Source organism: Maylandia zebra, linkage group LG12 (genome assembly GCF_041146795.1).
Source record: "Maylandia zebra isolate NMK-2024a linkage group LG12, Mzebra_GT3a, whole genome shotgun sequence".
NCBI classification, from domain to species: domain Eukaryota; kingdom Metazoa; phylum Chordata; class Actinopteri; order Cichliformes; family Cichlidae; genus Maylandia; species Maylandia zebra.
Window position 1 is genome coordinate 20814132 of NC_135178.1, and position 25203 is coordinate 20839334.

The window sequence follows — 25203 nt, forward strand, 5'->3', positions numbered from 1 at the left end:
TCCATGGGGCCCGGCCGGGCACAGCCAGAAAAGGGGACATGGGCCCATCCTCCCGCAGGCCCACCACCCGCAGGAGGTGCCGTAGGGGTTCGGGTGCATTGTGTGCCGGGCGGCGGCCAGGAGTGGAGGCCCTGGCGGACTGATTCCCGGCTACCAAGACTGGCAATTGTGACATGGAATGTCACCTCTCTGGTGGGTACTCTGAACTGTCACCTGCGCTTATGCGCCGAGTGGCAGTTCAGAGTACCCAGCCTTCTTAGAGTCCCTGGGTGGGGTGCTGGAAGGTGCTCCACCTGGAGACTCTGTTGTCCTGCTGGGAGACTTCAATGCTCACGTGGGTAACGACAGCAAGACCTGGAGGGGCGTAATTAGGAGGAACGGCCTCCCTGATCTGAACCTGAGCGGTGTTTTGTTATTGGACTTCTGTGCAAATCACAGTTTGGCCATAACAAACACCTTGTTCGAACATAAGAGTGTCCATAAGTGCACGTGGCACCAGGACGCTCTAGGCCGCAGGTCGATGATCGATTTTGTAATCATATCACCAGATGTGCGACCATATGTTCTGGACACTCGGGTAAAGAGAGGGGCTGAGCTGTCAACTGATCACCACCTGGTTGTGAGTTGGATCAGGTGGCGGGGGAGGATGCTGGACAGACCCGGTGCACCTAAACGCGTAGTAATGGTGTGTGACGCTGCTGTATTGAGCTGCGGCTGCAAGATGGTTGGTGCCTGTTGTGGTGGTAACCCCGAACCAAATGGTGGACACCAGAGGTGAGGGGGGCTTATCGGGCTTGGTTAGCCTGTGGGACTTCGGAAAGAGCTGACAGGTACTGACAGGCCAAGTGGAATGCGGCTCGGGCAGAAGCAAAAACTCGGGTGTGGTAGGAGTTCGGACAGGCCATGGAAAAAGACTTTTGGACTGCCTCGAAGAGATTCTGGCAAACCGTCAGGCGTCTCAGGAGAGGAAAGCGGTGCTCTACCTGCACTGTGTATAGTGCTGGCGGAGCGCTGCTCACTTCGACTGAGAAAACTGTCGAGCAGTGGAAGGAATACTTCGAGGACTTCCTTAATCCCACTGACACGTCTTCCGAGGAGGAAGCAGAGGCTGGGAATGAGAGGGATGACCAGCAAATTTCCGGGGGCGAGGTCACTGAGGCAGTTAAACAGAGGCACCAGAGAGCCCCTGGTGTGGATGAGGTCCGCCCCAAGTTCCTGAAGGCTCTGGACGTTGTAGGGCTGTCCTGGCTGACACGCCTCTACAATGTTGCGTGGAGATCAGGAGCAGTACACGTGGACTGGCAGACCAGGGTGGTGGTCCCCATTTTTAATAAGGGGGACCGGAGGGTGTGTTCCAACTTCAGGGCCCACGACTCGGCCCCGGATAAAGCGGAAGAGGATGGATGGATGGATTTAAAACATCAAACTGATGATAATGCTCTGCAGAGCTTTTTAGATAGCCTTTGTTTCTTACTGCCACTGTTTGTATTGACAATACACAGGCATGTAGGGAATCATACATGAGGATGTTAAATATCATGTTACTTTCTTGTGATTTTGTTATAATATATATGAATACATGTACAAAGTTCCTGAATAAGTATAATATCTTTGGAAAACAAGATAAACGTGACCAAAAACCTTTACCAAACATGAAGGCTACACATGTATATCTATAGCCACATAAACAAAAAATAATTATACTCAGTATCTCAAGTACATGAAAATGGGTTTGAACAGGACAAATTAACAAAATCCTGCACTGTGCACTTGTTTTTACTGCACCACAAACCTCTTAAAGTAAGTTCAATGAGAACAAATAAAAAAATGAACACATGTAAAATACAATGCAAGTCCTTTAAATGTAAATATTGCCCAGACAGAGAGCTGCCTTGGGGGAGGTTTGTGCTTTCTCTTGTGCTTCTGCATGTTGTTTATTCAGAGAGGTACATTACGACGGAAGTTCAACACTGCCATGCTTTCTCAGGGTTAGCTGGCTTAAAAAAAAATCCAGTTGGCAATAACCAGTGTCACATCTGTGGTTATCAACTGTTTCTGTGTGCTCGCTTAAAAAGGGGTATTTCACACCTCATATGACTCATCTTCCACACAAAATGAGTGCCGCCTACTAAATGGTAAAAAGAATCTACGAAGACTACAAAAAATATAACAGCAACCATGTTGAAGGAAGGCAGGACAGGAATGCTGCAGAAAGCGTAAAATAAGTTTATTTTGAGTTAATATATTTATTCTAACGCTGAAACATTAAAGCTTACGTCCTATAGTGAAATTAATTTTATTGATTCAACAGGTATTGTTGGTGTTCTGACACATATAAAAGTATGAAGGCATTTTCTGCACATTGTCCTGCACATTCCCAGCAAAAAATCGATGCATTAGTATTAACTAGTATTAAAAGAATTGGTGAAAATGTGCCATTTTCAGCAGTTTTTAAAGTGAAACTCCTGACCATTTTTCCATTCATAATCCAACCAAATTGTGGATTTGGATCAGAGTTAGCCACCTGAATGTACAGAATATATATCACTACATCTTAAACCCACAACTGCAAGCACGTAAACATTTGGGGCACTAATCTTAGCACTGAAGAAAAGAAAGGAAACGGTAAGCCTGCTAACAAACACGACACACACACACTCACATCTTTTTTTTCTCATCAGAGATAATAATTGTAAAATACGACCTTTGTCAAATCACATCCTGCCCTGGAGAAAACTCAGTCCCGACCACTGCATCACTATGAATCATCTAACTGCTTAATTATTAGTTTATCAGCATAAGTTTACGGAGAGACACTACGACAACAATTATTCATCTTCCCCAAAACAACACTGAGAAGTTAATTATTCAATTCAGGAAAAGAGCGTCTGCTTGATATTTCAACATGTACGTGACATTTCTTTTTCTTTGCCAATGTTGAAACAAGCAGTCGCTGTATTCCTTCGTGTTGTTACCTGGCCCGGTTAGTTAACCTCCCCCAAAAGCCAGTGGTAATTATGAACAGCATTACATTTGTTATTGGAGAGAGCTGAATGCACCAATGAGAGGAAAACATTTTAAGAACAACCCCCCCAAAAGCTTAAAAATTAAGCCCAGGATGGCAGGGAAAAGGCATCATTGTAATCCTGATAAAACTCCAGGTCCATTAAGCTCAGTGGTGACTTTTACTCAGAAAAAGAAGAGGTAAATTAAAGGGTCTAAAAATAATGTAATCCTCTCCTTTGACTAGCCCACAGTAGCATTAAGCTGCAGAGCTTTAATAGAGTCACTGATGATCATGAACATTTCCACCAGAGCAGAGTGATAAGCAACTTATACAGTGAAAGCAAAGTGGAAGTGATAGAATAATAGCTCTATTGTGACTGCGGACACGAAGCAGCAGAGTTCAATTAGGAACGAGCAAAAAGCCAAAATCCGGATTAGCACAAAATTTTCTGTATATTTAAAAGAATGGAGAAAATAATGAAATAAGAAAAAGTTGTTTGACTCTATTTCGGGAGAGAACAGCTGGAAATGTTTTTGATGCCAACCGAATGACAGTTCTGGTATTAATGTGTCAGCAAGCTCCTAACAGAGATAAACATCCCAGATGCCTGCTGTGTGACTTTCTGACTCACCCTCGCTAGCTGCAGCACCCAGATCCCAGTTGGCCACATAGACGGGCATTTGAGAAACAATCACTTGAATTGGTTCTCTTTAATGGCTTCATAAAAGAAGTAATTATTCTGCAGCGGGAAGGCGCTGTCAATGGGAGATCAAATGATGTCTTCCACTATCCAACCTTAACAAAGCTCCTCATTCAGGACCTTACAGGGTATCTGCAGCTTTTTCTCAAAAAAGGAAAAGAGCTTGGTTTTTTGTTTTTTTTGCCCCACTTCTCTTCTCGCACCTTCTCTAAGCACACAGGATCTCTGCTTTAATTAAAAGTGAATTCTCAAAGCTCAGCTCTGCTGTGAATCTCAGCGCTCTCTGCTTCAATACGCTTAAGGAGGGGATTGCGGAGGGTTTTCAGTAAATGTTTAGTTGGTGAGGAGGAAGAAGAGGAGGAGGAGGAGGAGTGTTGGAGGTAAGGAGGGGAAAAGTCGTGTGGAAAAATGGAAAGTTTCAACAGTCAACAATTAATCTAAAAGCACAAGACTCATTCACTAGAGAAAATGTAGTCATTTATTAAGAGAGAACAAGGCAAGAGCTTAGACTTTAGAAAAGTGCAGTGCTGCAGCACTCATGAACGTGCATTTGCCTGATCTGTATTTGGTATCACTCATTATCAAACATATTAATATTTATGGGAAGCTGTTTACTATTTGTGAGCTGGATTTTTGAGTACTCTTCATTTAGTGCCCACTGTTACCATCATTGTTTGTGGGAAACATATTAGCATGGCTGAAGCTCTGCTCCACTTATTGGATCTGCTCCATTTATTGTTATTATTTATGACAATAAATCACTTTTTTGAGGGCCTAAACATGTTTGAAAACTCACGGGTTTTGCACGCGCATCACAAATAAGGATTCAATATTTTAAGGATCTCAGCACCCTCGGCACATACTCTGGCCTACATGAATGAAATTTGTTGCACATTAGATTTCCACTGTGGGATCAACACATGACATACAGCAAGACATACAGTGTAACTACTGAATGCTCAGTAATGCCGCCTAGTGGGCACAGGAAGTGATAAGTAGAGATGGCACGATACCACTTTTTTATGTCCGATACCGATACCGATATCATAAATTTGGATATCTGCCGATACCGATATGAATCCGATATAGTGTTTTTTAATCAACAAAACTGGTTTTTTTTTTAAATATCTTGCTGCATTTTGTATAAGTTCATACTCAAGTTTAAAACAACAACTACACTAAAGCTATTCTGTTATACCTGTATGCAAAAAAAAAAAAATTTCATAGTTCAGCAATACTGATCAATCTAATAAACTTAGACCTACACCATCCTCCCTATTCTGGTATTTTAAAGAGTACTTAGCGTAAATATTAAGCAACCTAACTAATAGGGTTCCAACTCCCAGCAACAACAAAAATAAATAAATAAAAAATAGGGAACCACCCCTCACGCTCCACCTCATGATGCTTAATCGACGTAATCAACCTTAATTTGATGCAGTGTGAAAAAAAAAAAAAGCACAGAAATCAATTATTTTTCAAGAAATATTAAATAGATTCAACATCTTTCTTCAACAAAATTGCAGACTGCACAGATGGTACCTTCCCAAAGGAAAAAGTACTATAGCTTACTAGGGTATATATATTAGACTTAATAGTCACTATATACAGTAATTGACTTCTATTCATTTTACATCAAATTAAAACTTTGGGTGTAAGATAATTATTTATTAAAAGCTCGACATTTTAAATGAGAATAAGAAAGAAAAGTATGTCTTTGTGCCCCCTTTTCCCAGTTAATGCCCTATCGGCCCCCCTGGCTAAACTTTGCTAGATCCGCCCCTGCACAGTTACCAGCCGTCAGCTACATAGAAAAAGATCCTCGAGTAGAAAGTAATAATAAATAAATTCTAACAACAGCTGATCAAGCTTAAACGTGCTGCTGTTGTTCAGCCGCTGGTTTCCTCTTTCTGGTGCAAAGTGGGCCAAAAGCAAACTAGAGACACGGACTCGCGACAGAAAAGCCGATCAGCTGATCATTAAGCAGTTTCATGATTGAAGTAGCAGCCAGAAGAGGCAGTCGCTCCATATATCGTTTGGTAAGCTTAACGCAGGAATGCTTTACAAACATTCAGAGATGGACTTACACACTTGCTTTACTTCTCTCGGGATAACTTTGTCGGAGATGAAATGCCGGGTTGCTAGCGAAGCTCCAAATGCTATCCAGACCACCGACAGGTCCCGCATGCTACAGCCGCTCTATCACGTGATGCATACTGCTCCGACGTGCTAACGTTCTGAGGTGAGTTACGGTGTGTTGCAAGTTTTGTGAGCTGCTTTCGTGATATTTAATGGATCGGATTACATTTTTTATTTTTCTCCGATATCCGATCCAGTAATTTAGGTCAGTATCGGACCGATACCGATACGTAATATCGGATCGGTCCATCTCTAGTGATAAGTAACAAGTTTACGCAACAGCCAGTTAGATTCCAGGACACATGGCTATACTGTTGATGTCCTTAATCAAGATTCCGACTTCCACTTGAAAGCATGAAATGCGCCATCGATATGGATAAAAGAGTGAGGACCACGTCATCTCTGCTCAAAGCTTTAATTCTTTTTTGTTTGGGAAAATTATACTTTGAGGGGAAATGAGCATAAATAATCTGCTAAATTGTATTCTCTGCTTAGTGCCAGACAACAACACTAGCATCACTCAGGAGTGTGAAAAACAAGGCCAGGGGACCAGAATAAGCCTGGCAAAGACCCCAATCCGGCCCACTGGTAACCTTTGGAAAATGTGATGAAGGGCATCATTTCCTGCTAAACAATTACAATTAAAAAGCATGAAAGTTCCTGTTATTTTCACTATCTACCATAGAAATTATAGAAATAAAGTGGGCCCACAAAGGGGAAAAAAGGAGATTTTCTGGGCAATGAGCTGCCAGAACTTTTTCTGTAATTTTACAAATTTATTTATTTGTGCTGCATTTACTACATAACCATTTTTTATTTTATTTTTTATTCTTCTTTGTCTTATATTAAATGGGATTAAATATGTAATTAAACATGTGACACACTGACAGAAATGTGGGTTTTACTGGTTCGGCCCACTTAAGGTCAAAGTGGGGTTTATGTGGTCCACTGAGTTCTAACATAAAAGGTTTAGAGGCCTTCGTTACTTATTTATCAAAATAAAATGTTGTGTTAGTGTTAGCACTGCACTCGTCCATGATGCACATAATCCACCGTCTTTGCCAAGACAGTTGATCAAACACAATTCGGTTTTCTGCTATTCCCTCTTGCTGAGTGAAACGGCAGTGCTAGAGCTCATCTCTGATTTAAAGACCACTTAATGTAGAAACAACAAAGGGGACTTACTTAGAATCGGCTTAGCAGTTTAGTTGTACCTCGCAAAAAAAGACCTCTACATAAGTCATTGGGAGGAGGTCAGAAAGAGTGGAGGGTGTATAAAATGCGGGGTTTCAGAAGAGATGAGAGCTCTGGATCCTCAGTCCCACATGTTTTTGGCAGCAATTAGTTATAGCATATAAATGGACTACCAAAAACAGAGCTGGAAGAACAGTGACTATTGGATTTGCATTCACCAAGCGGACAGAATAAAACAACTGCCAACGCAAGCTTGTGGTTATCTAAGCTCGTGTGCATCTAAGCATATGCTCGCCATCGTGTTTTCCGTGCCGGCTTGGGTTGGCCAGGAGATGTTTTTACATGTTATTGCCCACGAGTGACCACAAAAAAATGAAAGAGATTTGACAGATGAGGAAAAAAAGCTGAATTATCCCTTTACAAGTGCAAATATGCATAATTCTATTTTTTTTTTTTTAGCAGAATCACTACTGCAGATCAGAGGTTTGACCGCTTTTCGTGCTAAAAACACCAAAAGGAAGCATCTTTCGTTTGTAATGATCCGAACTGCATCCTCTCGTACTCATGGAGTACGGCTTAACTTATTCCCTGAGGAAGATGTTGACACAACTGTCCTTGTGTATCACACAGCTCCTTCTGGACCGCTGGGCAGAGTAAGAACAGAAAAACAGTCGAGTGCTTGGTGGTGCAGCAGGAGGGGAGACAGACCCTCCACTGTATGACACGCATTCAAGCTCCCATGTCAACGAGCAGCCACTCTGCTGAAGTGTCTTTAAGCAAAGAGCTGGATCCTCCAGCACTGTTGTTCTGCAGCTCTTCACTCTCACCTCCCACAGCAAGGGGAAAATGAAAGGAACACTGTTGTTATTGTTACGCAAATACAATGAACAATAGAGCAGACAGGAAATACTCGTTAAACGAAACAATCATTAACGTGGGTTTCAAACGCTCTGAAGACACTTTTGTTTTTACGCCATAGGTATTAACAAAATCTCACTTCCTGTATTCTGAAGTCTTTTCTGGTTCCTGTGAGGAATCACAGTGGTCTAAACCCTACGCAGCTGAAACTGTTGTCACCTAAAGAAATCATTTCAAATTTATTGATTAGATTTTTTTTTTTAAATAAATTAAGACTTTGACGTTTGAGTACTACATATGTCTGGAACACTCCCAACATGATTAAAGAGGTTACTCAGCAAGCTGTGTGGACTATAAAAGGTGATCCTGTCCATGGCACCACATGCTGGGATGACTTCAGCAGATATAAAATCTTGAAACTACAAGCTGCTGTCTCAGCATGAAGCTCAACAAACAACAGGATTCTGTAAAAGACTCGGGTATGTGGTATTTTTCCACTTCATTCTGTCACTTTATGTGCTTTTTAGATTTAAAGAAAATTCTCATTCTCTTCGGCGCGAGCAAAAACTACACCAGCATGTCTGTTGCCTAACATTTCAATGCATGTAAAACGTCCCTCATTCCTATTTCTCCAAGTATCATTACACAAATTATATATGATGAATGTGATATTATTGCATTGTTATTTGCTACATTTCACCCTTCCATCTGATTAATGTAGAAGCTAATCTGCAGTGTCTGCAGAAATACATTATATTGCATTTGTTAATAATATACTTTATCTATGACATCTGAACCTAAATAGGTGCCAGTTAGTAAAGTAAAAAGTGTGACATTTTCTGGGAAATATATGGCGGAGGAGAAGCAAATAAATGCAAAACGTACCTCAAAATCTTTTGTAAGCACTCAGCTGGAGTCCACTACATAAAAGCATACGTTTTCCCAGAAAGCGGATGAAATGATCCGTTTTGCAATTCTAAAAAGTTAAACAGCAAACATCTTGAGCTAAGTTCCTTATGAGATTGCAGTGACAGTTGAGTAGTTATATATGTTGAAATAAACCACGAAAAAAACATCAATGTTTTCAATTTACAGTGTTTGCACAGACCGCCGCCCCAGCAGAGCAGAAGCTTATGCAGCCAAAGCATATGTTTTGAATCATGACTGAAAATTATTTTCTCACTTCACTGGAGAAATGTTCTCCTGCCGCTAGTATTGCAGAAGTCTATATTGCATTTACCACCTACACAAACAACCCACAGCAGAATCTCAAGTAACTGACACCCATACTGGTGGAGTGTCAAAACAGCAACTTATCTGCACTGAACATAACAGCAGCCTCGTACCGACTGACTTTATTTTACTTTACAAAAAAGATAATGAAAGGATAGCATGACAACAGTCTGCTCATCTGTCGTGGAGCGCTGTTGTACACAAGCTGTTTAGCAGTTTTTGATGAGCTGTTCGGTGTGAACAATTACGCAGGGCAGTGGTCTGGATGCATTCATTGGAGGAACATGAAGCGCGTACATATAATAGGATGCTCTGTAAGCACGCCTCGCAAAATGTGTAGTGAACCGCGCGCCTCATCAGCATCGCGCAAATCTCCGTGCAAAAGGTCGAGCAGCACCAGAGGCCTACTGTCAACATATCTTTTCCAATTAGATATGAAGATTGTTAGAGGCCTCGCTGCTTTTACGTTCTATTTTTATTCAAATGATGGTGTTGTTGATAAGTTGCTGATGTTCTGATGTCCTCGCTGTTGGTCCCGTCAGTTCAATATTCCCATGACTGAACACTGATAATAACCACAGCGATAATGTGCATGTCAAATTCACACGTATTTTAAGACTGGGGGGAACTAAGTGGGTTTTGTGTAGGAGTATGTTAAGATATGCACTTCCTTTACTTAAGAACTTTTCATTAGTTTCTTTTTCTTTAATGTAATTTGGCAGAATATCGAACAGAATTTAGGACAAGGACTATCTGCCTTCTCTAAATTCTGCTTTGTTTTGAAAATCAAATCCTTTGAAGAAAAGGAAGAGAAAGAGAAAGCTTAAACTTTGTGTGTGCATGTCTGTGTCTGTGTGTGGTAATGCAGTGTTGTGCCACACTATTGTGATGTGCAACAAAATTACCATAACATAAATTATTTTAATTTTAAGGTGACAACTTGGTAATTATGTGAAGATTTAGGTTGAGGTCAGGTTCACAGGAGTTGAGGTTTATTCGTTTTGCTAAATTGGCAGCAGGGATTTAAGAGTCTGCTGTCTCCCCAACACGCATATTTTTATATTTCCAATTATAAATCTTTGCTTCAGCTAAGAATGTTAATGTAAGTCACAAAACAATGCTTTCACAATAATCTGCTCACGATAATCAAAATACGGTGATTCTTCTACGGTGCATATCTGGTATAAGCCACGAGAAATAACTCCAAGGAACCAAAAATAAATTATGCAGGAATTTGTTTTGCATGCTTGCAAAACTGATTTTTGGCAAGAAAAAGCGTTGTTGATGCTTTGTCCCACTTTGAGTTTTCACATCTTACTTCAGCATTAACCCAAAGAATATATGTAATGCAATAACGGGATTTGTCTTTAGAAAACCATGAAGAAAATAAATAAGTACAAAGTGCAAAATTGAAAACAAACCAAGTCAAAATCAGGTCTCCTGGTTTCTAAATAACAGAAACAGAAACTAACACAATGGAAACCAAACTAAGTAAAGCTGAAAAAGAATCCATCTGACTTAAATCTGCAGATATCTTGGTTTTGCTGCATACTGACAAAATGCCAAACACTGTTTGGCCGGAAAGGAGTGGCCTGGGAAATAAAAAGAAGACCACTTCCTGTGGATACTGTAATTATGAATCTTCACATATCCCTCAAACAAAAATATGGAAAAAAATGTTTATAAAAAACCAAAATATAATGATAAAAGATGTATGTGTTTCAAATAAATAGATTCAAAGTAAGCAAGTTATGCATGATAATACTGGACAAACAGAGGAAAAAATAAAAGGACGCTTGTATGGCACCTTTGGAAGTTTGAGAAATGCTGACGCAGTGGTGCAGGGTTGTATTGTTCTGATAACAAGATGCACTGTGTATTATTGAAAGTGACAGAGCATTTCAGGGCAGTGGTTTCCTATTGCATTGTTATGTAAGTGTTGTTTGAGACTAATAAAAAAGATAGAAGCTGGTATCTCCCATGCACACAGCCCTTCTGCTTCGAGGGTTGAAACAGAAGCAGGTTCATTTAAAATGAGGTTGGTAGGGGCTCGTCAGACCCATCTTCTCCCGCTGTCTCATGAATTTCACTCTGACCAGTATATCTTAGAGATTCTTGTTTTTCCCAATGGCTTATGCTACGGTAGACGTAGAAATGGCTACAGTATCTGGGGATTTCTGACAGCTGCTTGCTTTGGGCTCGCAGAAAGGAGCGTGCCTCAGTGCTGCAGCCTGTATGAATAAAATATGATGTGCACATAGAGTAGTGCTTCACTGTTGCTCTGATGCAACATGGAACAACATCTCTAAAGTAAAGGAAGAGAGAAGAGAGCTGCCTGTGTTTACAACTGAGTATGTGAGATACAGAAACGGAAGTCTATGAAGCAACTGTGTGACGACAGTGAGGTGCTCAGTAATTTTCCCAAGGAAATTCTCACATTTCAAACATGCAGTTGCATTTATTTAAATTCTCCGTTCACCTGGGCCCCAAATACACATTTACTCACTTCCTTCTTCTTCTTGTGGTGCAAAGAGCTTTGGTTTTTATCTCCACCTCCCTAAGGGACTGTGCATTAGAAGAAATAAACCCACTGAAGTCTGCGGACTAAGCTGTGAACACAGCAAAAACAAAACAAACACAAAAAGCACAGAGGCGAAGATTTATCATGGAGTACTTTGGATTATGAATTCTTTAAGGTCTGGAATAAACAGAGAGCGATTAGCCCCTCTAAAAGGCCCTGTAGTTAATCCAGGAGAGTGCTGAACATTCGAGCAGTCATTTCCAGGCTGGGTTACTTCTCATGGTTTCTGCATTTACTGCTCTGCATGTGGGAAATGTTGTGGAGATGATATCTCTAAAAGAATAGACGTGATAATGCATTCATACTGTGTTAGGTCAAAAACAAATAAACAAGAGACTGCAGGAACTGATTAGAGCCTGATCTGTAGCATATTTAAGTAGTAATTGTTCAGATGACACAACAGAATTCCCATATGCTGCAAACTACTTAGCATGCAAGCAGAGAAGTCTAAATAAACAGCTGAAAGTTGTGGATAAATAGCTGAAGTGTCACAGTATGAAAGGAGAGCTTCTTGAACAATTCCAGGATGTTTTGTGTGGATTCACGAGGGCAAGTGTTTTCTTAACGAAATAACACAGAATAACTGCATAAAGTAATTTCTTCAAGAGGCCGGGAACCACTAGAGTCGAGAGCCTGACACTGAAAATAATGTGTTTTGAGCCGAGTCTGAGTGCAGCCAGATCGCGTTTAAGTTGCCAGTTGACTGAGGAGAGGGGCTGAACTGGGAGTCGGTGAGGCACCGAGTGAAAACTCGAGCTGAGTCATCCTACCACCCCCGAGCAACCTGGGAAACATCTGCACCATCACCGAGAGAGGGGAGGTGATGAGGGTTGACATGGCGTGGCGATGGGCTCGTGCTTGACCAGGCGTGGTGCAGTCACTGCGTGTGATAGCTCCCAACATCTCATCCAACCTGAGCAGCATTACTGACAGATGGAGAACATTAGCACAGAGGAGGAGTTCATGTGTGCGCGCTCTGCTCACTGCCAGATTCAGAAAAGTAGCCGATAAGGGGATAGACTTAGCCGCTTATCCTGCTTGCTGCTGGAAATTAATGGAACAACATGTAAGGCTGAGTGTAAGAATAATAAGCCCCTACTTTAGGCGTGCCGTGTATAAATAGGCGCAGCTTGGTTACCGATGCACATCTTTCAGATGAAATCCCAGGAAATGCAATTACTGAGCAAACAACTGTGGTAAAAAAAAGTGCAAGTATTTACCCTTTAATGACACACTCCCAACAGGAAATGAGTGAAAGTAGTTTATCCATTTAAAAACCCGAGTATCCTGTTATTTCACGGGCAGATGAGTGGTTTGGGGAGGAACAAAATGATGCACATTTTGATTTGCCCAAGTAGTTCATTTTACAGTAACCTGACAAATTTCTCTAGCAAGTGTGACGGCCCAATTAGGGAGCAGCATGCTGAAAGGAGATCTGAAGCCAGCGCTGACACTGACTGCACAAGTTGACAGACCTGGAGGGGGCTCCACTCCTTCAGATTCTTTATCACACCGGGGCTCCTGCTGCTGTGCTGCAGTATTGTTGGGACAGGGTTTATCAAAATCTTCTGACATCCTCTTTAAAGCAAAAGCATGTCTAATTCTTTACGGTGCAGTCTGGAAGTTGATGGATGTGTTTTTACAGACTGACTAACACTGCTTGGAGTTATGTTCCCAATGCTGAGAGAGCACCACAGGGCTGGAACATGGAAGGAACATCTTCTTTATTGACCTAATAAAACTAATCAAAGAATCCCAGTGTTTTGCTGTCATTAAATTATACTTTGTAGCCAATATCTTTAACGACACTGTAAACAAATTACGTCTTGTTATCGCAACTCCCACATTACTCAGCTTCCTTAATCGGACTATAAATAACTTTTATGTGGAAAAACTCATTTAGGACTATAAAAGGCAGCTTTTTGGTTAAGGTCAAGAACATTACCCAGAGACTTGCACGCAGGCATGCGGTCAGACAGTCTTGGTCTCCGGTTCCTAAAAGCGGAGTTAGTAAACTACATTTTTTCCCCCATTTAAAGCCTCTCCTGTTGCCAGATTGGACTTCTGTTGGGGCAGCAGGTATAAAACACAGAGCCCAGCAGTTTAACACCAACAAAAGGCTTCTTGTGAAGCAGGGATCGAGTTGAAGAAAGAACAAGGAGGTCTGCTACTCAAGGTGAACAATTACAGTAGTGATGTACTAATCCCGCCGACAGGCAGAGTCTCAAGGTCAGCTGTAGACCACAGAAAATGTGTCTTTTAAAGTCACCTTTTTCTCCTTATCGTCTGCTCCTTATCTTTTTCCATTTTACCCAATTTACACTCTATTTACCCTCCCTCTCAAACACCTACAACATCACGCCGTCTGACTAGACGTTAGCAATCAGAGAACTGCGAGGCAGCCTGATGGCACAGAGAACAAACAAGGAGCTCGAGACCCTGACACAACAGTAAATGTTTTGATAGTTCCAGTTCAAGGACAAAGCTTTAGAAGAGAAGAGCATGTTTTCCACATTGGGTGAGTACCAATCTATGTAGCCAACAGAAAAATCTGTTTAATTACAATTATCTGCTGAGAAAATACACCCTGTGTTCAGAAAACTAAAGGACCTGATTGCACGGTTAAGCGCGGGGTGAATGCAATTTGACGGCAGGTGTTGCTTTTGGATTGCACGAGAGGTTGGCGGTCGCATTTCAACTTTGAACTTTAAATTTCCACAATAACTTAAGAGTAACATGCAAAAAAATGAAATATGGTTCGTGTTCCAGAAACCAAAGAAAGGTTTGTATGACACTGAAAGAGCAACTGATATTTAGCTGTGCTCGAATAATTATGCACCGTGCACTTGATTAAGATATAAAAAGTATGCAATAATTACCTACTGAATGTCTTTGCCTCTGTTTAAAAACACACTCGGTCTGCCAGGATGTAAGGAGATCGACGACATGCAAGCACATAACCTTGCACTGTGACTCAGACAGATACAAACAGAGGCCTCATATTAGCCTCGGTTGGATTAAACATGTCCTCAGTAGGGTGCCTGTGTCTGTCTGAGAGAAAAGCCTGAACAGCAGGTCTCTGAGTTCAAAAATATAATTGGCTTTTACATTATATTCACTCACTGCAAACTGACTGCGAGCACTGTGAAAGGTTTTTTCACCTGATCATCAGAACAGAGACAAAACAGATCGACTTGAAGGTGGTAGACTATATCGTCTAGATGTTTCCTTTTTAACATCGAGGTTGCTTGTCTTCTTCTTCCTCAGTTTATTTGAGCCTGATAAGTGCATCTGCAAATTTAATATCTTTGGACAAAATCCCCCACACTTGACTTACAGATTAGTCTTTCGGGGTTTCCCAGCTTTGTCTGATGTCTGCCTCGCAGTATTTCCTCACCACCTGTCTAGGCTGTCATTATCTGGCTACGTCTCACAGAGGAAGTCTGCCGTTGTGAATAATCCTGGTATAAGCTGAAAATCTGGCTGAAATGTGCACACGGCGAGGGTGACCCACTCCTTCGGCCTGTGCAGCCGTAACACAGTTTTAAAGATTATCCTCTTTCTAAAATCAACTCTTTCTTCAAGGAAACTGAAAAAAATCAGTTACTGACAAACATGAAGGGACAGCGCTAGTTGTGTTTGGTATTCACATCCATGCCACTCACTGTGAAACTACTACTGTGTGTTTGAACGTCAGACACTATAAACAGTCGAAAACCAGCCAAGTATTTAATGCTAAGCTATTTTTGTAGACGCTGTAATGAGGATCTTGACATCCTTTCTTGACGGTAATATATCAGGAAGGAGCGCACCATCCAGTCTAGTGGTGCTGCACCACCCTCACGTCACTGTAATGGCTTTCACAACCACGCAAACTGTGATTCCTCTGGCGATCTTCAAAGCTTGCGTCCACTGGATGCGATCCATGGAATAAGCGCTGGAGGAATTCAAAGCCTTCTCCCTCTGCCGCCAGTCACCCAGTCACTACACAAAGGACTTCATATGTAAGCACATTCAGGTTTCTCACAGTTAATCCTGTGTGTGAAAATCATTCACATTCAGCATCAAGTTAAAAAGAAAACATTTTTTCTTTCAGGATTTCATCTTCATGGTCACCAAGAGGATCCTGGAGATACAAAATGCGGTGACTTTGACCCTGATGATTCACTGCATCGGCAGCAGAATCTATTTGACTTCTGTACAAATATGAATTTCAGCCATCAGCATGTTTCCCTGACGTCTGTTCACTTCTGCCTGAGGGAGGACTGAGCTTGTGGGAGAGCACAGCTAATGTTAGCAACAATAAAATCTATGCGATTTTATTTTTAAACGAGCATCAGCAGGTTCCTGCCTGGCACAAATGAAACCACAACAATATTCAAATGCAGCAGAAACGCAGATTTCCAGTGGTTTCCGCTCAAATAAAGTGAAATCGAAAACGGTTAGGTAATATTTTACAGTGATGTTCACACTATTGATCAATTCAGCTTGGACTAGATTCAGGAGCTATGAACTGAGTGCCATAACAAGCGGTCTATCAGGCTCTATGCTTTTTATTTATTGCCATGACAAGTGCTGAAACACCAGCATGACCAATTAGTCCCATTCATCAATTGATTTTTGAGCATTGTGATCCATCTTAACAGCCACTACGCTCTTCTTCTCCCACCTCCACAATGAGCAGTTTCTCAATACAGTGAACACCAAGGTCATCAGAAACAAGAAGGGTTACTGGAGGTCGCTCAATGTGCATAATATTCTGGTAATGCTGAGGATGAATGATTAAATATAAATTACACATTTACACTGTATTATTTTATTGTTTCTTGATGCAAAATCTCACTTGTACACTTTATAAAAGACAGTGGAAATCTTTTCAAGCCGAGGTAAACCTAAAAAATATTCAGTACACTGCAAAACACTTGAGAGAAGCACTTTAAGAGAACCACATAACCTCAGGTACAGAGACAAACATCATTGAAAATACTAAAATGGTTTCCCAAACCAAATTTAAAAAAGGCTATGAATACAGGCCTCTTTTCAGAGTCTCAGTTTGCAGCTCTTCAAAAAAAAAATAGCAGGTGGGCTTTAATGAAACGCCAGGATCTTCACACAAATGCTGAAGGGGTTCTGACTGTGGCCACCAGACGGGCACCTGGTTAGACTGACGCATTTTTAGCGACCACTGCTCTGAGGAGACAGCAGAATACGTTGCATTAAAAATATAAAACATTCACTTCCGCACTGGGTTAGTCTGCAACTATGTTAAGAGCAGAATAGCTTCGAAAATCTAGTTCAAATGGATATTTTTAGTACCGGCGGTTCAGTATAAGCAAAACATATGGCCAGTCTTTTCAACAAGTGACAGTCAAATTCTGCAAAAACCATTTCTGAGCTGTGGTTTTTGGTCTGAATCACTATTCCAGAGCAGCTGCACTGCGAGAACATCAGGACTTCTGCAACACCAACACTAAGCAAGCAAGCAAGCGCTGCTTTTGCAGGACATATTTCGAGCTGCTGCAGTGAAAAGGGGAAAAAACATATATATGTGTCCTCTGTGTGTGTGTGTGTGTGTGTGTGTGTGTGTGTGTGTGTGTGTGTGTGTGTGTGAGTAGTCCTTACCTTGAACATGAGTCAGAATAAGGCTCTCAACACAAGCTTTGGTGTTGTTGCAGTTCACAGGACGCAACTCAGCTCAGGATGGTCACCCCTCGGGCTCAGACATGATTCATATCCACGATAACTCGGCCAAAAATGAAGAGCACCATACTCTCAGAAAAGCCCTGTAGCGCTAATGTTAGTTTGTCAATCCCATTAGCCCGTACAGTCTCTCTGTGCTGCTCAATAATCTGCTGTAGTGCAGATGAACCGCTACGCGCTTCCAGCTCTCAGTCCGAGGAGAAGGAGGGAGTAATGTTAATGGCCTCACCAATGGACGAGCCCCTCTGAAACAGTCCGGTCTTCGCCCCGGTGGCTCCAGTCATCTGTTTGGGTCAAACAGCGAACGCATGCGGTGCGTCGACTTGTCGTTTCTGTCGCCCGTCCGATTAGAAGAGGGCTGTGTGACGCGGCGAAGAGGCAGTGCCGCCGCACCGTGTGCCCTGCACTCCCACGCGGACCAACAGCACTGCCTGCTGTACTTAAAGAGACACAGCAGAGCACACAGAGGCGCAGCAGTCCCCGCACTCCTCCCGACGCTCAAGCTTTCCGGGCCACACAGGTGACCACTCAGCGCGGCGACGATGCGCTCCCCTGCGGATAAGCTGATAAAAAATGCGATTTTCATTCAGGACGGGGTGCAGTGTTTGCACATGCAAGCGGTCTGCGTGGGTTATATGTTCTGCGATGGATCGACCGTCCAAAAGTTTGGGTATCCTTATTTAGGATTCTCCAAAAGGCAATTATAAGGCCTCGTTTTGTTTTGCTTTGCACATTTTCATAACTTGGAAAAGCAAAGTTTTGGAAAGCAAACACTTTCCAAAGCTTGATAAACTTCCAACATGTTGCCTAGCAGCCTGAGCAGTTTGTTAGACGCTCAAAATGCTCACAAAACACAAACGATTTCAGGTAGATGTTTCCTCAGCTCAAGAAATAGCATGAACCTTTGAGGTTATGTTGAGGTATGAACACCAAGGAATCAGGGTGGCAAGTAAGGCAACTGTGCAGCCACGTCTGCACAATAAGACCTTTATGGAGGAGTTATCCAGGCTAAAAAAAAAGTCTTATGCATTTTAAGAAGAAGAAAAAATCCTGTTAACTGATGAAGATAAAACTGAATTTTGGCTGTGAGTAGGATGTAGATTTTAATGAAAAGAGCACAGCGTCAGCTGCTAAGCACAAGGAAAGTTGGTCATGTTTTGGAGCCAGCAGCATGGGATAAAAATTGATTCAACTAATGCCAGAAAAATGTAGAAGCAAACGCCACACTATGTGAAAAAAAATAATAATAATGATAAGCTGAATATGAAAACAGGACAGCTTTTAAAACAGGATCATAGTCCTAAGCACACGTCAAAAACTCACAATCGGTTTCTTCTAGAGGAAAAAACTGAAGTTTTTGTCTTGTGTTCAGTTTACCCAACCGACCCAACATTTACTGAAAATCTGTGGTCAAACCTTTGAAGTTCATACAGGAAAGCCTCAAAAAGTCACACAACCAGAAGCCTTTAACTTCAGAGGGGAAGTTAACTTCTGACATGAGAGCTCAAGACTTTTGTTTTCTTGTTTGTTTGTTTTTTGAAACTCTAATAGAATAAAAATAACATAAATTCAGTGCAGTGTATATAACTCCCTGCTGCTCATCAGAGCAACTGGAAGCATGAAAAATAATAATAAAAACAGATATAGCTGGTAATAACATCAGTAACAGTGGTGGTGGTGTGTTTGTGTGTGTGAGTGGGCGGGGGGTTGTCTGCCTGCTTTGCGTGCTGATTTTAATCCTTCCTGCATCGGCCTTCACAAACACACATCCAGATGTTCAGCTGTTCCTGCTCCACGTAGGATTTCAAGTCCGATCGGGGTGATCATCCATTCTGCTTAACCACAAATCTCTTTGTGTGTAAACTGCACTCTTCAATCACTTTTATTGTTCTGTCCCTGACAGTCGCTGCTGTTAAATCAATGGCTTAAAGCAAGTGCATTACACAGATCCTTAGGGGTATGAACACAAATATCCACATGCAGAGACCACATGGGGTATAACATAGAAGATATACAGGGATTTTTAAAGTCTCCAGTCTACCTGTTTCTGAAATAAAGACGAGTGTCAAACTGAGGGATTAAGAGTTAAATGAATGACTACTGTGGGTTTGTCTCATCTGTGAGGTTAGTTAAAGACTGTGTAGTCCCTGTGTAGCTCCAACACCTGCTGTTTGGGCGAACCACTTACTGCAATTTTAACGCTAGTCTGTCCTTAAGGGATGGTGTGCTGACACAACAGAGATGACTCTGCATATTTCAGCAGCATCAATTCAGTGGTAGGTTGTTTTCTGTAGCCCTGTCACCTGTAATTACACTCTTCTTCATGATGACTCAGCAATGGACAAGTGTGCAGTGGTGGTATTGCTCACGATGAATCAAGCAGACAGGATGGGACAGTAGCCAAAAAAACCCGGACTCTGTTATTTCAGGATTGGTGGCTTGATTAATTCAAAGAATTTCTTCTTTTTTATTATTATTATTATTATTTTCAAGGATATACAGACATGCATTGGAGGTCAGGAGTGGGGTATAAATCACGTGGTGCAAGAGATAAAACTCCAGGCCAGCCAACAGCCCTCATACATCATGAGGCAGCAGTCACTGCGTTGTAAGTCTGTGTGTGTATGACAACCACTGGTTTATATCCCCCTCAGATTTCAGAAAACTGAAGTAAATAGATGATAATGGGTTCATTGTGTAAATCAACGCTCTCTCATGGGGATACGTTGGCGGGGAACTGAAAGAGGAGACAGAATTTTCCGATTGTAACCGTCTTCTGATGGCTCTCTTTCATGTCGCCATCTGACAAATGGACCAGATAGCACACAGCCCAACAAAAAGCTCAGCCGCTGTGAAACTTTTTTTGATCCCTCCATGATTCACTGAAATATTCAGATAAAAAAAAAAACATCCCACATATCTTAAGAAAGACCATTCTTTGACAGATCATTTTAATGCATGGGCCCTCATTCAACCTCTTTGTGTTCAACTGTGTCCCACCGAAAATAGTCAGTGTAACATTTTGGACTGTTTGCAAAGCTTCGTATGATGTACTGAAGCTACGCTTTAAGAAGACCCTTACATTGCTGCTTAAAGAATGGAAGAGATTAGCTTTAGGTAAGTTGCCAACATCACATGCAACTGAAAAAAAAACTCATACTGATGTCAAAATGATGTCAGCGTGTGCCGCATCACCCACAGCTTTCAATGACACTTTTGTCAGAGAGCCACTGTGACTGTTTTTAAGGCGTGTTTTGAAGCACTAAGATCCACTTAATTGTCACAAGAGATTAGAAACAACAATACAGCTGGGAATGACAGATTTGCCTCCATCACACTCAATGAATAGTCAACACTGAAACTGCAGCTCATCAACTTTGAAAGCAGCTGACATCATCTAAAGTGCACAGGCAGAAGTACGAAGTACTGAGGAAACTGTTCAGCCTGAAGATTGTTATTTCCATTAGATAGATAGATAGATAGATAGATAGATAGATAGATAGATAGATAGATAGATAGATAGATAGATAGATAGATAGATAGATAGATAGATAGATAGATAGATAGATAGATAGATAGATAGATAGATAGATAGATAGATAGATAGATAGATAGACTTTTCTTAAGTCAAGTGTATGAGGGTAAAAGGGCAGGAAAAAAAAGGGGGGGGAGATGCTACAGGATCATAAAAAAAACTCCAATCAGGCTGAATTAAGGGTGTGCTTATGCAAAAACATGGGACACTAAAGGCTAAAAATGGTGGCAGAGATGAAGCAGGTGGTGACTTGGATGAGTTACTCAACTCTAACTGACCAGGGTGAAGTGTAGATGGGTAGGAGGGGGCTTGCACTAATGAAGTTCTGAAAGGAAGAATAATAGAAAAGCACTGAGATTTAGAGCACATGCGACAGAGGCTGATGAAGGTAGAGAAGGAAATGACTGGGCCAGAGTGATGAGGACAGATTTAAGTTTGAGAGGGTGTGGAAGCGTAAATAATGTAAAGAATAGACTAGCAGCCCAAATACAGGCCGATGGGTCAAGCAGAAATTTCATTTTCAGTGGGAGAAACGTCTCATCGGTCATCCAAGTGACTTCTTCAGTACCAGCTGACTTCAGAGTTCCCCAAAAATATGTTTGCATAATGACCGAAACTGGCACCCCGGACTAACAATGGACTGTGAGTTCAGCTTCCTGATTATGATTATAAGGTTGGGGAATGGTTGGCTACATTTTTCTTTTATGGTTGTGTAGTATTCCTGTTATAGGTTATTGGTTATAGTGTATTCATTTATTCATTGATTTATTGCTGCTGTAATTATGCGATTAAAGTGTTTGACTAATGTTCTCTTATCTGTCTTACTGCTGACTTTTTAAAAATCGAGCCAAAGTTTATTAATCACCTCTGCCCAGCCCTGAGCCTAATGGAGGTTTCTTCTTGTTAAAAGGGAGTTTTTCCTTCCCACTCTTGCCAAAATGCTTGCTCATAGGGGGTTGTCTGATTGTTGAGGTTGTTTCAATTATTGAAGGGTCTTTACCTTACAGTTTAAAGCATCTTCAGGTGAATGGTGTTGAGATTTGGTGCTACTGTATAGAAACAAAATCTTATAGATGGTATTCATATGGCATATGTTGAAAAGACTGCAAATAGACTGACTAAAGCCTGCCATCTTTATAATAATGGATTGGATTTATATAGCACTTTTCAAGGCACCCAAAGTGCTTTACAATGCCACTATTCATTCACTCTCACATTCACACACTGGTGGAGGCAAGCTACGGTTGTAGCCACAGCTGCCCTTGGGCAGACTGACAGAAGCGAGGCTGCCATATCGTGCCATCGGCCCCTCTGGCCAACACCAGTAGGGTAAAGTGTCTTGCCCAAGGACACAACAACCAAGACAGCGAGTCCAGGGATCGAACCGGCGACCTTCCAGTTACAGATACGCTTCCCAACCCCCTGAGCCACGGTTTCTATATAGATGGCCCCTGTCTTCACCATTTTCTCCTGCAATATTGCTGATTGTGCTTACATCTCAATCGGTTGATAATCGCAGGTCATGTTTATCAATTTTGTATTGTGGTGATTTTTTATCTGCCTCATGGCCACTCGATACACCCAATTCCTGCAGTGAAATCTCCTCAGTGTGATGCATTTTATTTCAGTGTCATTATCTTTCCTAACTGCTGATAAACCTCACAATTTATTTCTGAAGTATTTTTCATTTATCCGACACACAAATAAGACAATCGATAAGTCCAGTGGGTGTGCACTCTGTTTGACCTTTAAACCAATAAACACTTGCCTCCACAGGCAGCTCCTTTGGACGAGCTGCAGTTACATAAGCAGGTTTTACTGACTCACGTTATGAGTAATTTCTTTGTGCGAGGGTTTACTAAGTGTTACATTTTTGTAATTTTTTTACTGCCATTCAAGCGCGCGTGAAGCTCAGGGGCTACATGTGACACGTCGGTCACGTAGTGAATAGAGAAGCTGTTTGTGTCATTATTTTATCCATTTGCACTCTGTTATCAGTGTTGTGACGCTTATACAGTCTTTGTGTTGATAATGACAGTCTGAACACACTGTACTTTGTCGCTTACAGGAAGTTGGGCATCAAGTATCAGTAATAGGCCGTGATTTAGTTTATGCCAAAGTGCTCAATTAACACAAACAAATTCCTAGTGTTTCTGTCTATCTGGGTCAGTTATGCACCGTCCATTCTGTATTCAACCGTAGCCTTCAGCTAAAATATGCAGCACTGTGAAACCTGATTAGGGATCTTTCAGAAAGCGCAGTGGCAGCAGCATGACATACAATGTTGTAGGATAACGAGCGGTGATGAAATCTCCGGAGATAAAGTTAATGTAGTGGACGAGGGTGTAAAAGAAATTAGGTTCTGGCTGCTATGTTCTTCATAAAGGGTGAAAGGAAGGAGCAGGTGGAGCAGGAGTTAGTGAGGTAGCAGCCCTCATCTATAAAACCGAGTGATGACTGCTGGCATTAATAATTCAGCAGTCTTTCTGAAAACTACCAAAAAATAGATCCTGCATTATTTAAAGGGCACACTGAATTGATTATGCGTATCAATTGGTAATGAGGTTATCTTAAGCGTTCAACTTACAGTGGCACCACGGCAATCAAATTCAGCTTTTAATATAGATTTTACACCAACAAAAACGCTCTGCTCGGAGGAGTCAAGCTGTGAAATCAGCCACACGCTGTAATTGCTATTCAGGAGGTGTCTCAATGTCGTTGCTGCAGCGCTGGGTAGTGTTTCCGAAGACCTACATCTTTCCTTCATCATGAAAAAAATCATGATTATTTCATCAAGTTACATTTGATCTTTTTGACTCTGCTGGAGATTGTATCTTATTAGATGCGTCTGACACGATTTGGGATGTTTTGCTCACCGATCCGATTTCTGTGATGCTCGGCTGTCAGCATCACAAGCACAGTGCTGCAGCTTAAACTTAATCACACTCTTGATGAAAACGCACTCTTGTGTATTATGGCTGCAACAACCGTGGCTGGAGACATGTTTTGGGGGGCTGTTATCTGTTCTACTTTTGTGAACACGTTCATGTTAACTTTAAAATGCCTGGAAGGAATTTCTACAAATAATTTGGCACCGATGTTGACTTGGACTCAAGGATAAGCTGATAACTGATCCTTTTTGATGATAGTTGTATTTTCTTTAATTTATACATACTTGTCTGACGATAATCACCTACATTTATTACAAATGTGCTTGTTTTACTAAAGCCTCTAATGACACATTCCTCCATAATAAATAGATTATACAGATGTTAGGAACAGCAACATTTCCATTTAAGCTAATTTCAACAACCTGAATAATACACTTACATTTTTGTTTTAAGAACCAGAGACATCTAGAACATGACTAATACTTGACACATGCTTTCAAGGGGCTTTGTTATGGGCCCTCATATCTGCCAAGCTGTCTGAAAGCTCCACCTCTTCGTTGATGTCTGCACTGAGTCTTGTATTATTAATGACTACAGTGTGCACAATAAAGACAAAGGAGAGTTGCGAATGGCTATGTGTGTATGTGTTTGTGGCTGAAAGTGAAATAGTAAGAGAGATTAGGATGAGAGTGTGTCATGGAGAAAATGCTACTACAGTTTGAGTGAATAGGTAAATGTGTTTGCATATGCATTTAGAAATTTATAACAGACAGGCTCATGTGTACAGTTAGGTCCATAATTTGATGGACATGGACATCAGTAAATACCACAGCTCCGATTCTACTGGCAACCATACTGCCTCTACCATGTTTACAGATAATCTGGTATGCTGGAATTCTCCATATTTCTTTCTTAAAATCATTTTGTTCATCCTGGTTTATCTGTCCAAATTTTTTTTTTTCCAGAACTCTGCAGGCTCATGTAGATGTGCTCTGCAAAAGTATAATCTGACCTTCCAACTCCTGAGTGTAACCAGTGATTTGCACCACTTAAACACCATGTATTTACATTCATAAAGCTCTTGATTGTTGACTTTCCCAGTGATGCTCCTGAGTACTCCTTGAGAGTTGTCTTTCTACCTTTTGTGGTCTTTCAGGCCTGTTAGTGTTGCTGAGCTGGTCAATGCATTCATTCTTTTTAAGGATGTACCAGATTGTTGATTTGAACTTTGGTTTTTGGTCTTTCTCTGAGAGGTATTTTTTGATTTATCAGCTTAATGATGGTCTCCGTCAATTGCACCGACCTCATGTTTAAAATTACAGGGAAAAGATGTAAAACAACACTTTGAATCAACCTAATGTCTAC

At 41.3% G+C, this 25203-nt stretch overlaps 1 protein-coding gene across 3 annotated transcripts in view; it reads right to left on the reverse strand.

Annotated features, from left to right (window-relative positions):
* wscd2 (WSC domain containing 2) overlaps positions 1-17842 on the reverse strand; it is a 44079-nt gene extending 26237 nt beyond the window's left edge. The window contains exon 1 of one of the 3 annotated variants that reach the window (XM_076890850.1): positions 17335-17842. The gene's annotated coding sequence lies outside the window, so the exon portion shown is untranslated. Of the gene's footprint in view, positions 1-3638; positions 3845-14591; positions 14685-17334 lie in introns of those variants that run through there. The other 2 variants (XM_076890851.1, XM_076890852.1) reach the window with 2 other exon arrangements.
* Between the last annotated feature and the right edge of the window lie 7361 nt (positions 17843-25203).